The 14,811-nt window shown below is 41.9% G+C and overlaps 1 long non-coding RNA gene across 2 annotated transcripts; it reads left to right on the forward strand.

Annotated features, from left to right (window-relative positions):
• The first annotated feature begins 3,941 nt into the window (after positions 1–3,941).
• LOC146175213 (uncharacterized) lies at positions 3,942–12,824 on the forward strand. Of its 2 annotated transcripts, none has more exons than XR_014702154.1 (4): positions 3,942–4,360; positions 5,651–5,707; positions 9,256–9,330; positions 9,684–12,824. It is a non-coding gene; the product is annotated as an uncharacterized LOC146175213 (long non-coding RNA). The 2 variants fall into 2 exon arrangements; XR_014702153.1 differs by having other exon boundaries at positions 3,945–4,360; positions 9,253–9,330.
• Positions 12,825–14,811: the final 1,987 nt, after the last annotated feature.

The raw sequence follows: 14,811 nt of genomic DNA on the forward strand, positions 1-14,811 counted from the left end.
ATCAAACGTTAAGGGGAAGCTTGAGCGTCCCCCTAATTTTTATTTCCTTCTTTCAATTATTATTAACTATTCCATCGTACCACTGTGTAAGGTCGTGGAACAATTTACTCTGTGCGACTGCAGACGTGCGTAAGTGCGTGCGTGCGTACGTGCATGAGTCACAATAGTCACACTAGGGATAGATATTAACTCAATAATCTCGGACATCTTGTTCATCCTAAAGTTATAGCGAATTAACGTATGCGCGATACTTCTGATAAAGCCTAGTGCACACAGGTGCCAACTTTCCCACATCTGTGTTCCTTGATTGTTTATTGATCCAGCCTCCCAATGATACGACCCTGCATGGCTTAGCACGTGTTTTCTTGTGTATTCCTCTTGCAAAGTCTATCTACTTTGATTATATTTTCACTATAGCTAGGTGGTGGCGCCTATTTGGGTTCCGCCTTGTCTTCATTATACCCTTTGGTGTGCGCTATTGGGTATCCGAGTTAGTGGATCACATAGGTTACGTTGGGCGGCCTTAACTTTTATACTGGCTTGGAAGTAGAAGGCAGATGTTTGTAGTGCATGGTCAGGGGAAGCAGGCGCACGTGTTCGCATAGTTAGAGGAGATGTTCGTAGACGGAGCATGGATAGCCATAGCAGTATCTAATCTCTGCGAAGCGCTCTGCTATTCTGCGCCCCTACACATATGTGCCAAAGGTATGCGAAGTGGGAGACGCCTGTTGCACCCAATCTCCCGCATGCTGTAAGAGACTTTCGGTGGCGCACTGAGTGTGGCGTATTCGATCCCCACCAAATTAAACAGGCTTTACAGCTGGCATATTGATCTGCACTGTATCAACTTTGGTCAGGTTGAGTCTCACACACGTGTCCTTAAGGACTGTGTCGCAGCTTGGACATTCCGCTGCCTAGCGCCGTGAGCTTTTTCGTCGCACAGTGGAAGGCCGCGCGAAGCGTTCGAACAACGTGTAGTGAAGTCCGTGGGATTGATCATTTGGCAGAATAGGAACGCGGTCGGTCGTATTCTTTCGGTGACCCCGTTGTCTACTGTTCCCCATGCTAGTGCGTCTCACCTAGATATAGCCATCTGTTAGCTCTTGGAGAGCAAAGCTTTATCCGGAGGTTGTTGACGCGGCACATCAAACTCAGGAAGGTCACTTGTACATCGAAGTGATTTGAACTCGGTTCTTGTCTTGAAAGACGCAAGCCTGCGGCTCACGCGTATATGTGTGAGCACAAAGGATCGAGCAATCGACTGTCTGGAAATTTGTTAGGTGGTCAGAGCTCCCGAGGGAATCCTGTTGCAGCTGCGCATTACTGATATACAACATGTGACCAGAAACTCACTGCATTATATATTTCTTGCCGCTACCTTATATGTTCGGTACTGTTTGCTGTTTTACTGAAACATTATTTATTGTCCCAGTGTGCTTTGCTATTTCCATGTTTATCAATAAGATTTCTTTGGTTCCCTGCTAAGTAAATGGTTGAAGTTCACGCCTATGACGTCATGATCGTTTCTACTCTCTTATCCCGGTACTTTTCAAGCAGAAGTCTTAAGTTTCTGGACCTATGCAGCATTCCTTCCACATGCAGGGCTATTCTACAAGCGATCTCTCGGCTTAGTACGTACGACAGATAATTCGCTTTAATCCCTTCCGATACATGTTCACGCCTTAAAACTAAAAGTTCTCCATATTATTAGTCTGAAGCCACAACAAAAACACGAAATTGCGGCAGCTGCTTCAGGAAAGAATTCTTTTCAATTAGCTTCTTTTATTGCGCGTACCTCGTGCAGCTCTCAATAAATATTATTAATTTTCAATCACTCTGTATAACATAGGGGTCTCAAACTCATATTGATATGCAGGATGCGTTGAGAAAATATGTCTCTCGCGGACCAGGAGTGGACAGTAACAAGCAAGAAAATATAGAAGCCATAATTCAAAACATTCTGTAAAACAAAAGCGAAATACTAATAAAATAAATAAAAATCAACTGTATCGTTCCTATGAAACCACACTCCCATTATTGAGCAAAAAGAAAAAAGGAAAAAACAAACAAACAGAAAAACAGAAAAAGCGGAGCATCTTCGATTTTTTTTTTTGTCCAAACGCGCCGGAGGAGCGCGTTACTTCAGGATGGCTTGGCGGAGTTACTGAAAGGATACAGCGGTTGAAAACTATTACAGTCACTGGTCCTGACAATATATAAATGCGAATGAAAAAGAGGTCTGGTTGTCCAGCGCCTAGTTATTGAAGGTAACAAAGTTGACTGTCTTGTAATTTTAACTAATAACGCGCAACTTTGGAAAACGCGCTTGCATTTCCAACATTTCGTTCGCACGTACAGCGTCCTCGCGCGCTCGAGATCGTCTCTTGGTCGCGCTCTACACTTCTGCAACGAACTTGAAAGCACGCACGCACCCACGAGCACAAGCTGCCGAGTCTTCCAAGAACTGTTGACAAGAAGCGGGGGAGGAGAGGGGGTTAGTTTCCGGTGTAGAATCGGACCGCTCGCTGCGAAAATGCGCCCCTCCGACTTCCGAAAAAAAAAAAAAAATGAAAAGAGCCGCCCGTCCCACCCCGGCAGGTCGTAAAAGAGGATGAATGGGCCACACGCAAAGAAACAAAACCAAATGACAAGGACGCTGGCCTGTTTTCTCGCGGCTCTTAGCTTTACCAGACTGTTTTGAGAAAAACAGTATGCGATTAATAACCTGGACAATAATCATTTTCCTTCGTTTTTTTTTCTTCATGTATTTGATCGTAAGACAACTTTGTTCGAAAAGAGCTCCTTCAAAAATAGTATACAAATACCACAAAACTGCATGCTCTCTTCAAAGTCGGCGTGTATACATTTCTTCTCTCGCCCAGTCAGGAACGCTCGCCACCAACTTTCGAGCTGCGGGGGTGACACAGTTGCCCCGCCCTTCCCATTTTCCCCCTCTTTTCCGCCCTTCCTTCGAAACGTCCGAGCGTGAGGTCGGTTTTGTTTCGTCCGAGTCTCCCTCCGTGTACGCATTTCTCTTCTCCTGCTGCGAAGTAGTGTTTTTAGAATTTGTCTCTGCTTGCCTGCTGGAGCGTTCGCCGCGGCCAAGGCTTGCCAGTGCCCTACGCATAATTTCTGCCCCCCGTGTGCTTTTTCTCTTCTGTCCGCTTCTTTTATTTTACACAATAGCCTTCTCCTCCCTTACAATGCGAAGTTGCGTCTACTCAAGTGCCCAGCTGCCATATAGCGAATTTCAGTGAGTGATACGGGCTAAATGGGGTGTACGGGAGCTTGTGCGCCAAAAATATAACTGATGTTACATCACCTACAGCTGCGCTTCGTAATAAGCAAACAGTATAATGTATAATGACATGATCTACACATGAAATCGCGGTCACCTTGTGGCGTGCTGTTTATCAGAACTCGGTAAATAATTTTACTAACAGCTATAAGGTTCACTAAAAATGTGAGCGACAAGTTAAACATACAATAGCATTAATTAATGTAACAAAACATTTACAATAAATAGCATGTATCATTTTGTTCCATACTAAGCGCAAATTACATAACATCGCGAAAAACCAAAGCCGAGTAACAGGCAAATTTAAAAAAAAAGTAGCAGTCATGCTCTTCATAACCTTTTTTCAATGTACCGCCTCAACAGTCGGGCCGACGCATTGCCGCACTCTTGCCATTAACCTGGCGCCGTGCCCGGCATTTAGTCCGGCCAAAAAGTCGGGCCAAAGCCCGCTGCGAACTACTTGCCGAAATGGCTAGCGGCTACCTCCGGGCCGACCGCTTGCCGTGGTTTACTAGCCGACTAAGTAGGCTCCCGACCATTTTCCGAACGTCGGCCACACGTAAATGGTCGGCCAAGGATGCTTGGGTAGTACCACTTAATTTCAGTGGTATGTACATTTACGTTCATGATCTACACTATTCACGAGATATGTGGCAGTTATCTATTTAATCACCACACCAAACCATAGATCCATAGAGTTAATCGACAAACACACACCGCTTTGCCAAGGGAAGGCCTAGGCCTAGCTGTAAAGGCAGGACGATTTCTGGATACGTTTTATTGGACTGATTCGTCGATGTGCGTTCTGTGACAAAAGGGGGACTGTGGAACCTGTGGAACGACGCGCGCTATGCCTTTAAGGTGCAAACGCCACCTTGAGCAAGATATGTACTCATGCACAGAAAAACAGAAAATCGGCGGTTCAGAATGCACATGGCTGCCGAGACCTCTCATGCCTCTTCGAGCGGTGGAGCTTCTGACTTCGACGCCCCCAGTTTGGCGAGATCTACGACGACGACAGTTCTACCGACCACTCTGCAGTAGTACAAGGCGGCCGGAGAGGTAAATATATACGTTCGAACTCGGTTGGCTAAAGACGCGCGGACAGACTTTACTCAAATCTGGGCTTGCTTTCATGGTGTTAATTCATTTCATTTGAAAACATAGAGCCGAGTCTAATAATTGTTTTGGGGTCGGAAAGCGCGATCTTTGAGGAGCGTCTCATTTGCATAAGTGTGTGCGCAGTCGAGATCTCTCGTAAAAAAAAAAAAAAAAAAAAAAAAGTGGCGGAGGGGGGGGGGGGGGGGGGGGTTATAAGTACGCCAAACATCCCGGAAGTTGCTACTTTGAATCTCTCACTGCCTGGGCGCTGGACATTACACTGACGCCATGTTTACTGACCTTTTACAGTAATTGGCACGGTATTCCATACAGCACCTTCATAGACTAAGTGTCATCTTAAATAAGCTCTCTGCTCCCAGTGGGCTGCAACCTATGAGAGTAGGAGGAGGGGGAGGGAGGGGGGGAAGGGAATTTGTTTTAAGCTGCATCATATATGCAATCACAAATAATGGAACTTCCAGCAACAGGCACTTGTTCCAGCAACAGGAGAGAAAACCAGAACCCCGCATAATCTTTGTTTAGCTGTTGAGAGACCTTGTCGAGATGCAAAAACAGGATTTCTAGGAGGTCCCTTTTTGTGAGGTGATCTGCACTTGCTTAGTGACTGGAGAAGTGATTTTAATGGTTTACTGTGAATCTCACAGTCCTGTGGTGATAGACAACATTGAAAAAATGGAACTGCACAATAAATGAGATATTGAGGAAAATATTTTTCTGCCACCACCGTCACAATTACCCTACATCTCTCAAATAGTTCCATCAATGTTTTTCTGCCGCTTTGGAGGAGGAAAACAGGCCATATCAGTGTGAGTCCAGGACTAGTCTTTTATGCATTACCTCCACGTCTGATTGTTAAATAGCTTGTGCTTGGATTCTGTGAGCTGAAATTAAACTAATGCATCACCCTTGCCCTAACTCTACTATTTTAGTTCCATGCGGTTAACATATGAACCAGGATATATTATTTACATTATTAGATATATAGCATAGTAGGAAGGGCCGCTGTGTGTGTGTGTGTGTGTGTGTGTGTGTGTGTGTGTGTGTGTGTGTGTGTGTGTGTGTGTGTGTGTGTGTGTGTGTGTGTGTGTGTAAGGGGGGGGGGGGGACATGCACTTCAGCATGTTGCATAGAGCTCTGCATTCGAAGCTTTACTTGAATGTATGTTAACGGTGTGCCCGATGTTTCATGAAGTCGGCTGATTTAATGTCTAACACTATGCTCTTTTACCAGGTAACACAGAGCATTGATGAAGACGAGGATAGAGAGGTGCCCCTGGATTGATGCCAGGTATGAAAAAGGCTTTTTGGCAGAGAAAGAGAATGCTCATGGCACAAAGTTGTCAGTGTTTAATTACATATTTGTTTCAGTTGCCCCCACTACAAGGAACTTCATATTCGCACAGTACGAAGTTTCTCGATTTATAATCTGGTATCTAATTTTCAGCACAGTTCAAACTAAGCACAGTTAGCATAGTTTACACATGACATCTCGCACTGCATTCTTTCCTTGATGGTCTTTATTTTGAGATGTTTCAAAATACCTTTTATTTCTCTGTTGAGAAACTTGGTGTCCTATTAGAGCTGCCACTAAAAAGTGATAAATGTGATAACCAATAACCCTGCCTTTCTTACACCAGGCCAAAGCAAGATATTGTTTGCCAGTAGGCACAGATGTGCATGACACTCTCCTGGAGCAGCCGGCAACAGCGCATGTAAAATTGTAACATTTTAGTTTGGCCTGTCCCAGAATTTGTTATGGAAACGTTACAGTAGCCCTTGTGCTTGTTTCTTTTTTTTTTTCTTTTTTTTTTTTGTAGCCTATTGTGCTGCAAGTAGAAAAAAAAAAAAGAAGATTGAGGTCTAAAGATCCAAACTAAAACTGCAACCAGGGTCCAAGAGTTCAATTTTTTTTTTGTCAAGTTTCAAGTTTATTGCACTTCATATATGATAGCATTACATACATAATAAATAAATACAAAAGGAGTCCCATAGTGAAATGTACTGTACTGGGACCTCCTCAGCTAATTAAAACGAGTTATGAAAGGGAGCAGTGGTTACAGCAAATGTACAAAGTAAAAATATAGTATGTTATAACAATAATAATTTTTTCCCTTGCCTCTATAACAAATAAATGTTATAGAGGCAAGGAAGAAAAATTCATTCTGAAATTATAGAATACCCCACAAAGAAGTAGCCGTAGACAGAACGACAAGTAGTATCATATCGTAAAAAAATATGAAAGGAAGAACAGCAGCATAGCGTAAAGTAATACAAGAAAATACAAGTATCCATTATTCAAATATTAATACAAACAAGTGAACATGTGCAAGAAAACAAGTTTTAAAAGTAACTTTTTACGAAGTGTGTATGAAGTATTTCATTAGTTGGTGGCACTGAATGATTGAAGAATTGAAGAACAAAATGAGCGCCATTAAACAAATGTAGCGAAAGACTTGATTTGATGTCCGGAGGTATGTTATTCCATGCTTTGACTGATGTGAATCCAACTACAGTAATTAGTGCACACTCTTGGCAGGAGAAAATTACTTCTTGATGAAAATCTAATGGTATTGGGGTCAGTAAGATCTTGACGATATATAAACTAGAGAAGATTGTTGTTACTAACAAAACAATATGTGAAAGTGCCTAAGTTATACGTGAGTAAGGCAGAGATGGGAAGAATGTTAAGTTGCTGAAAAAACTTGGGAATATTGGCACGGTATGGGCTGAATGTAAATATACGTAAAGCTTGGTTTTGTACGTGTTGTAGTGGTGTGATGTCACGTGTGAAGGATATGTGAAATCCCAAGTCGTAATGCAGTAATTAAGATGACTATGTATGAAAGCATAGTATTATGCTCATATTCATGGAGAAAGGACCAGGTTTGCAGGTTTGAAATCCATTTATCGCTCTGAACACTGATAGCCTCAGGCAATGAAACAGGAATTAGTGGCTGAGTTGCTGCTAACGCAAGGAAATGGCTTGACAAAAGCTGAAAAATGAGAGCACCTGTAGGAGGACAGGGTTTCCAATGTCACCAAGTTGCAGTTTCCAAAATACACAGTGTTATCAAGTGTGTTTACCATGCTTAGGGGACACCCTATCTGAGGTTGGTCATCAATAAATATAAGGTCACTCACGAAAGTCTGTTAATTTGCTTCTGTCAAGCTTTATTGATGACTTTAAAATCATAATTTTAATGCCAATGACACCTATAGTTGTATGGATTTACTGAAAAGTCAGTGGCTCTTCAGATACTTTTAATTTTTTTCTTTCCCACCTTTTAATACCTGACCCATATCACAAAACAGCACTTTAAGCCCTGGTCACATTGTTGCATAAACAGGGATGTGGCTTTGATATGCACCACGCTGAAGGTTTTTTAGTTTTCTTTCAGCTTGAGTGTCACTCGCGCTACCAAGAGTGAGATTCTGTGATCAGTAATGCCTGCGATAATTATGCAAAAAGCAGTTCAGTGACTTGGAGAGGTATGTCACTGTGATTTTGGAGGGAAGTGGATAAACAAAAATATGCTTCAAGGCTTAGTCAGGGCTTTGTCACCTTCTATGCATCAAGATTGGTAGGGCCTGAATTACTCTTTTCTCCTCTAATTTAGCAGCTGCGCAAGGTGGAAGCAAAGAATTGCTAAATATATACTTAAATATTGTTTAGCAGAATCAGATCTATGTACGTATCTAGCCTGACCATTAGGAGGAGCCATGTGTGGCTCTGGAAGAAGCAAAATCATGGTCAGTCAGTGCTACCACGTGCATCTTCACGTTTTTGCTGCAACAAGAGCACGCCATAATTACCCCTCGCTGCACACAATTACTCGTGTCTGCCATAGGATGCCACAATGTTAGGAGACTCAGGTTATCATAAAAGACATAAAAGATGAGTGCTTGACCTATGGCAATGTAGTTGCTTAAGATTTACACTTTTCCAATGTACATTTAGTTATTTAAATGTTTAGTTCTGGAGAATTGCTGATTTTAACTCTAATGCCGCCAAGACTACTAAAAAAGGTGCTCTTCCTGGCTGAATATCGTTCCAGATACTGAAATTACGAACACTTTTTGGCTTGCAGTTGGCAAGCGGCCATGTAGCAAACTTGGCCTTCCAGCGTTCACCATGTAGCATTTCTCCTTTTCCTTCCATTGACTCCCCTTAACATCCAAAGTGTTTACATATACGGCTTTAGGTGGGCGTTTCAATCAATTTCAGTTATAACAGTTGCTTTTAAAATTATAATTGCCATATGAGCGCTTAAGCCTTTCACATGCAAGTGAGAACTCCAGCAATTTCTGCCGGAGTAACTAAAAAACTTATTTTGAGCTGTCATGGCAGCTCGAGCTCTCCAGTTCCAACCTGTTGGAAATTTTTTGCTGTGTCGATGCCACTCACCACTGAGTTCACTCAATTGCTTGCATGTGGACCAGCCTTTATGTGAAGATTTAAAAAGTAATTGAACAAATTTTAGTTAAATAGGAAACTAGCAGGGATAGCTATTGTCTCTTTAAACGTTTATCGAGCCTCATAAACTGATTATAAAAATGGATTGCATGTAGTGGCCATCCTCTCTTTTTTTAAAGAATTGGTTCTGTTGTGTCCACTTTTCTGCTCCCCCTCCTTGGTTTAATGAAACTGCCATGCAACATTGATTAATATGCTACTGTCATATAATAGTTGTAAGTGGCGTGCAGTACTGTTCATGAAGCTTACCATGATATGAATATTTTAGGCTTCAGTAATTTCAGAAAGGAAAGCTGGGCTAAGTTCTTATTGAGTGAGGCAAGATTTTCTCCTCTGGACTCACATTTTTTTTATTAAAGCAGGAAGAAGTGCCAGTACCTTATCCTGTGCCAAGTGATGCAGACAGCTCAGGTTCTGATGAAGACTGAGGTCCTCAAGTGAGCATGTTTCTTTTTTTCTGAAATGCTGAAGATTTAAATGCCAGATAATTCCATCTTGACACCAAAAGCTTTGAATGAAGTGCAAATGTTAAGCATTTTGGGCAGATAACCTTTCTCTGGCTTGCATGTTCAGTACATGCTCACCTTTATGCTGACCCTAACAAATGTAAAAAAATGGAATTTATCATGCAAGGGACCATATCGCACTGTTTGTCAGTAAAATACACCTGTCATTGTATCAGTTAGACTCTGCTATTTGGCACTTATGTATAAGTGGACTGTAGGAAAATTTGATGTGAACTAACATTTTCCTCCAATTAATATTTGTGGAATATCTCATTTATTTTAAGATGCTGACTGCAGAGCTCAACAAAGTACTTTGCAAGTTGCTGATGAGAGGACACAAGTTGCAGCCCTTCTCATGTCCTATGTGATGCGCCATAAAGTCAGCGACCAGGGGGATGACAGACCCGCTGGACCTGCTGAATATCATCTAGTACCCAGGAAAAGCTAAAAAAATTGAAATATACTTGCTTTTCAAAGCTTTGGGTGTACACATTCCTGAAGCTGAGAACCACTTCTATTGTCTTGATTGTACCAGGTACTTGGGTAGTACAGCTCAGATTGAGATTCACTGCGAGAACTGTGAATGGGATATTGACATAGCCTTTTGCTCTTCCTTCCTTGCAATTCCTTTGAAAGAGCAGCTTCAATGAATTTTTGGGCAGCAAAACTTGAAGTTGCTTCCGCAAAGAATCAGAGGAAGTGTGTTGACGTAGTGGATGGCATAGAACATGCCAGGCTGTCGGCTGATTTTTCAACTCACAATATTTCACTATTGTGGAATACAGATAGAATTAAAGTGTTTTAAAAATTAACGTTTGACATCTGGCCAGTTCAGTGTGATATTCTTGAGCTGGACGTTGCAGTCTGAACAGGCTTATGCCTGCTATTTGTTTTGGTTTTTCAAAGCCAAACATGACCACTCTTTTTACACTCTTTGCAAAAGAGCTACAGAAGCTTTCCTTAGGATTTCCATTAGTTAAACATGGAGAACAGGTCCAAATAAGGGTATTTGCAGCTGCATATTCAGTGGATGCCATTCATTCAGCAGTCGGAAACTATAAACAATTTAATGGTTTTTATGGGTGTGGCTGGTGTTACTACCCCGGGGGCTCTTCGTACGAATATTGAGATCCTGCTCCAGTGTGCAGGACTGCTGTGAAGCATATTGAAGTGGCTAGAAAAGGCACATCTTAAGTGCCTGTTTATTAATAGAGTCAAGGGACCTTGCCTTGCCGTGACCTCATTTTGATGTGGTGGATGGTTTCATCCCCGATTACCAACATTGTGCCTGCTTTGGTGTCATGTGACAGTTACTCAAACTGTGGCTAGAAAGCGAGTATGACTGCCCTTGGTAGAAAAGAAACAAATTGACTCAGCTAAATAGCCTGGTGTTGACCATCTCACCCCCAATAGAGATCACCTGCACCCCAATGAGGTTTGAAGACTGAGCTAGGTAATTGGAAGGTGTCAGACCCCCTGCAGACCCCCTACCATGCTCTGTACAGAGGAGGGCTCCTGCTTCTTTGTCGAGCAAATAGGTACTTTGGGCATACCACTTCTTTCTTTTTATTATTATTTCTTTTATTTTCTATTATTATCATTTTTTTGCTGGAGGTGCTGCGATGTGCAGGTCTGAGTTACTCCTTTAGACTGAACCAGCTCTGCTAGATGCTTTAACAATAGTTACACGAGTTGTGTCGATACATTTCATAACTCCTTTGTGGTGCACTGTTATTCACTGAGGCTTGAGCTCCAGAAGCCTGCAGTATTGGTGCAATAGGCATTACCTTTAGTAAGTGTCGGTTTCCTCTTTCACTCCTTGTTTCCACTTGTGCAGCTTTATGCATTTTGGAAGTTTTCCAGTCATGGATGCTTACTGAGTTTTTTATTGCCTTTACTTTTACATTTGTCATTTTTGCTCATTCTTTTTCCAGTTGTATACATACATATATATATGTACATTTTCCTTCTCCCTGCTAAGTGTTTTGCCATTGTTACAAGTAAGCTTGTTTTTTTTTTCCTGTCATGTGGCTTCTATGAGGTATGTATTTATAGTTGTGCTTCATTTACCCTTTCATACATCTTTCCTAATTTTGCCTGCTTGGCGAGTATTTGGGTACAGTTTAAACCTGATGTAGTGAAGGATGTGTTCTCTGTGCATCTTCTTTTTCCCATTATTTTTTGTCTCTATGTTTGTTTGTTTTTTTGTTTTTTTTTTTTCACTTTCTGGCCTTTCATTTTTTTTTTTCTTTTGCACCTCTTACAATTGTAGTCTAACGGGCCTGGAGGAAAGTGGTGGCACATGGAGCACTGAATGCAGGGCTCCACTTGGGAAGAAAGAGATAAATGAAATAAAAGTTGTTCCTCCTCCTCAATCTGCTACTAATATATCTTTGTCAGTTAATGAGAGTGGGCACGTTCCAGATATCTTGTCTTTGGTGAAGTGAATTCCTCGCTGCTGGCTTACTCAGGCACATTGACAAGATCTTGCCTTTATAAGAAAAAGTTGCTTGCCGAACTGCACTATAAGCACTTGCTTCCACTCTGATCAGCTTTTGAAATGGTAATGAAGGCTTGGAGCATCATGCTTTGAAAGGGTGATATAAAACAGGAGAGAGGGGGGCAAGTGATCTGAAAAGGCAAGCTGTTGGGTATACTTATGTTCATCTTGACATCTATTCATTAATAGCTTTCTGTTGCCATTGAAAGTCACAATCAAGGAGTCCAGCAAGGTCATATAACATTCACTGCTCTTGTGAATGCTTGAGGCAGCGAGGCTTGCCGATTCTGAAAGTTGACAGTTGGAACTTGCATGTTCTGTGCAGGGTCGGTGCCAAAGTTGGCTAGAGCTGTTGTGTCAGTGACAGAGTGGCAGGGTCAGTTGGCGGCAATATCAGTAAGAATATTGTAGATTATTTCGTCTTCATAACAATATTGTTCAGCGATTACCAAGCCAGCGGCTTCCTCCCATTTGTTGAGTGTTATGGCAGCAGTAATGGGGCAAAGGGGGCAGGTGGGCATCAGCTTCTTAGGCTTTGACTGTCTAGGCTTTTGGCAAATATGGTCAGCTACGAATGGGCAGGATGCTTTGAAGTTAGTGTCTTTTATTGTGCCTTATGTGAGCATGAATGTATTTAGCACTAATCCAGCGGTTCAGGGCATAGCCAAATTGTCTAATGCTTGTGTGTCTGCTTGTAGTGCTTTCACACTAAAAAGAAACAATGGGGACATAGTGGATTCAAACTCAGGAATTACTCATGGGAAGCAAGTATGAAGTGCTGTAGCTATAACTGCAGTGGATCCCCCCATGTGCAGACTGCAACACACTCTTGCACTGTGCACTGGATGTCCTCGTCTCCATCAACTGCCACCTGTGCACAAAAGCTTTCGCACGTCTTACTCGATTGTTAAATTTTTTTTTTTTTTGATGCTCAAACAACTGGGTTACAGGGAACTACATAGGATGGCTAAAACAAAGGCTCATAACGCAAGATGAAGCCGTGGTTGTCTCTGGCTTCGTGAATGGGCTAAGCTTATTGTTTTGACTCCATTGCTCTTCGGGTGTCACTTGGCTGATTCTAATGGATGGCTCGTATTCTCACTCATTTCATTTTGTAGAACAGGTGCTGTTATATTTTGATTCTATTATTTTCTTTGTGCAGTCACCATTCTTTGTTGGTTTAAAATGTGTAATAAATTTTTTGAATGCCTTGTAACCTTCGTGATTATTGTCCTACAATGATACATACATCACTGAGCAGCTCATAAGTTGCAAAGGGACACATGAGTCATGATTTCCACTTTTTCTGTGCTTCCATATATCCGTAAAGTTTCAACACATTGTTTAAATATGATTTCAGCCATGCCTACTTGATGAAGCAGCGAGTCTAGAGCTCGAAACTTCATAGCTTTTTGCAGATTCATTAAAATAAAGATGCCAGATAAGAGATTTCCTTTTTTTTTGCACAGAAAGGAACAACTATAGATTGCAACAAACACTTGTTTGGAAAGTTAAAGGGCATAAAGAAAAGCTGTTTTTTTTTACCATGATGAAAATAACCACATTTTGCTCAGCCTGACTGGATTTTGAGCATTAATTTTCTGTCTTTTGCAGAGTTAAAAAATAGCCCTGGGCTAAAGCACTTACCTAAACACCCCCCCCCCCCCCTTTTTTTTTTGTCCTTACTCACTTTTATCCTACACTTCTGCAATATGCCCCATTTTATTCTATATATATTAAATTTAAGAAGGACAAGATGTGATTATTGCAATTAGTGCGAGAGTGATGCATTAGTTTGGCACCACACAGAACAGAAGCAAAGCCATTAACAGTCAGACATGACTAGTCCGGCACTCACTCTGACATAGCCCATTTTCCTCCCCTAAAGAAGCAGAAAAGAACAGACAGAACTATTTGAGAGATGAAGGGCGATAGTGATAGGGATGAAGGTGGCGGTGTAAAAAAAAAATTACTTGCATCAGCTCTTTCAATTACATTTTTTTTATGTAGTCCACTGTCACAGGATGGAAGCCCGTTATACTTTGTGGCACGGGCAGAGGCTCTTTATTTTTCTTTCCTTTTGCATGCCTCAACATAATATATGTCACAGGATGGAGGGGAAACTATTAAAACTTCTGTGATAATATAAGCAGGTGCAGATCACCTCACATGAAAGGAGCCTCCGAGAATGGTGGGGAATCCCTGCTTTTGCAGCTCGACAAGGTCTCTCCTGTTGCTAAACAAATCAGTCGGATTAAGCAGGGACCCCGTCTCATTCTTAGTTTTCCTCTTCATACCTGTTGCTAAGTTACGTTATTTGCCGTCCTATATATGAAGCAGGTTAGAATAAATTGGCCCTCTCCTCCTATCTTCGGAGATAAGACCCTGGGCCGCAGCCTCCTTAGCCCACATCTTAATTCAGCGCTGCTTGGCCACCAGCTCATTAATGGCCAGAGATTAAGACCCGCAGTAGCAAGAAGTCCCTTTTAAATGAAAAAATATTGGGAAAGATGGTCAGCTTGATGAATGTAGCTCAGTTTGACATTATCAATATTTAAAACCATGCAAAAGTTGGAAAAAAAGTGTGTTCCAGAATGAGTAAAAAGCCCGACCTGCTCGGTCTCACTTTGTGCAAGAACTTTTTGGCAGTTTCTTGGAACAGGAGCTTGTGGGTAAATGCAACATTGAATGGAAGGAAGGAACAGCTCAAACGGACCGGACGTAGGAAGGCGAGACAGGCGCATGAGCAGCTCATGTGTCTGTCTCGCCTTCCTACACGTCCCGTCCGTTTGAGCTTTTCCTTCCTTCCATTCAACATGAACCAGCCAGCCCGCAAAGCTCTCTTCTTGAAATGCAACATTATGTCTTTTGCTTGTCACCATACAGTGCAATAGTGCCTATGTGTGTGTCAA

Source organism: Amblyomma maculatum, chromosome 11 (assembly GCF_055883805.1).
Source record: "Amblyomma maculatum isolate TAMU_Amacu chromosome 11, ASM5588380v1, whole genome shotgun sequence".
NCBI classification, from domain to species: Eukaryota; Metazoa; Arthropoda; class Arachnida; order Ixodida; family Ixodidae; genus Amblyomma; species Amblyomma maculatum.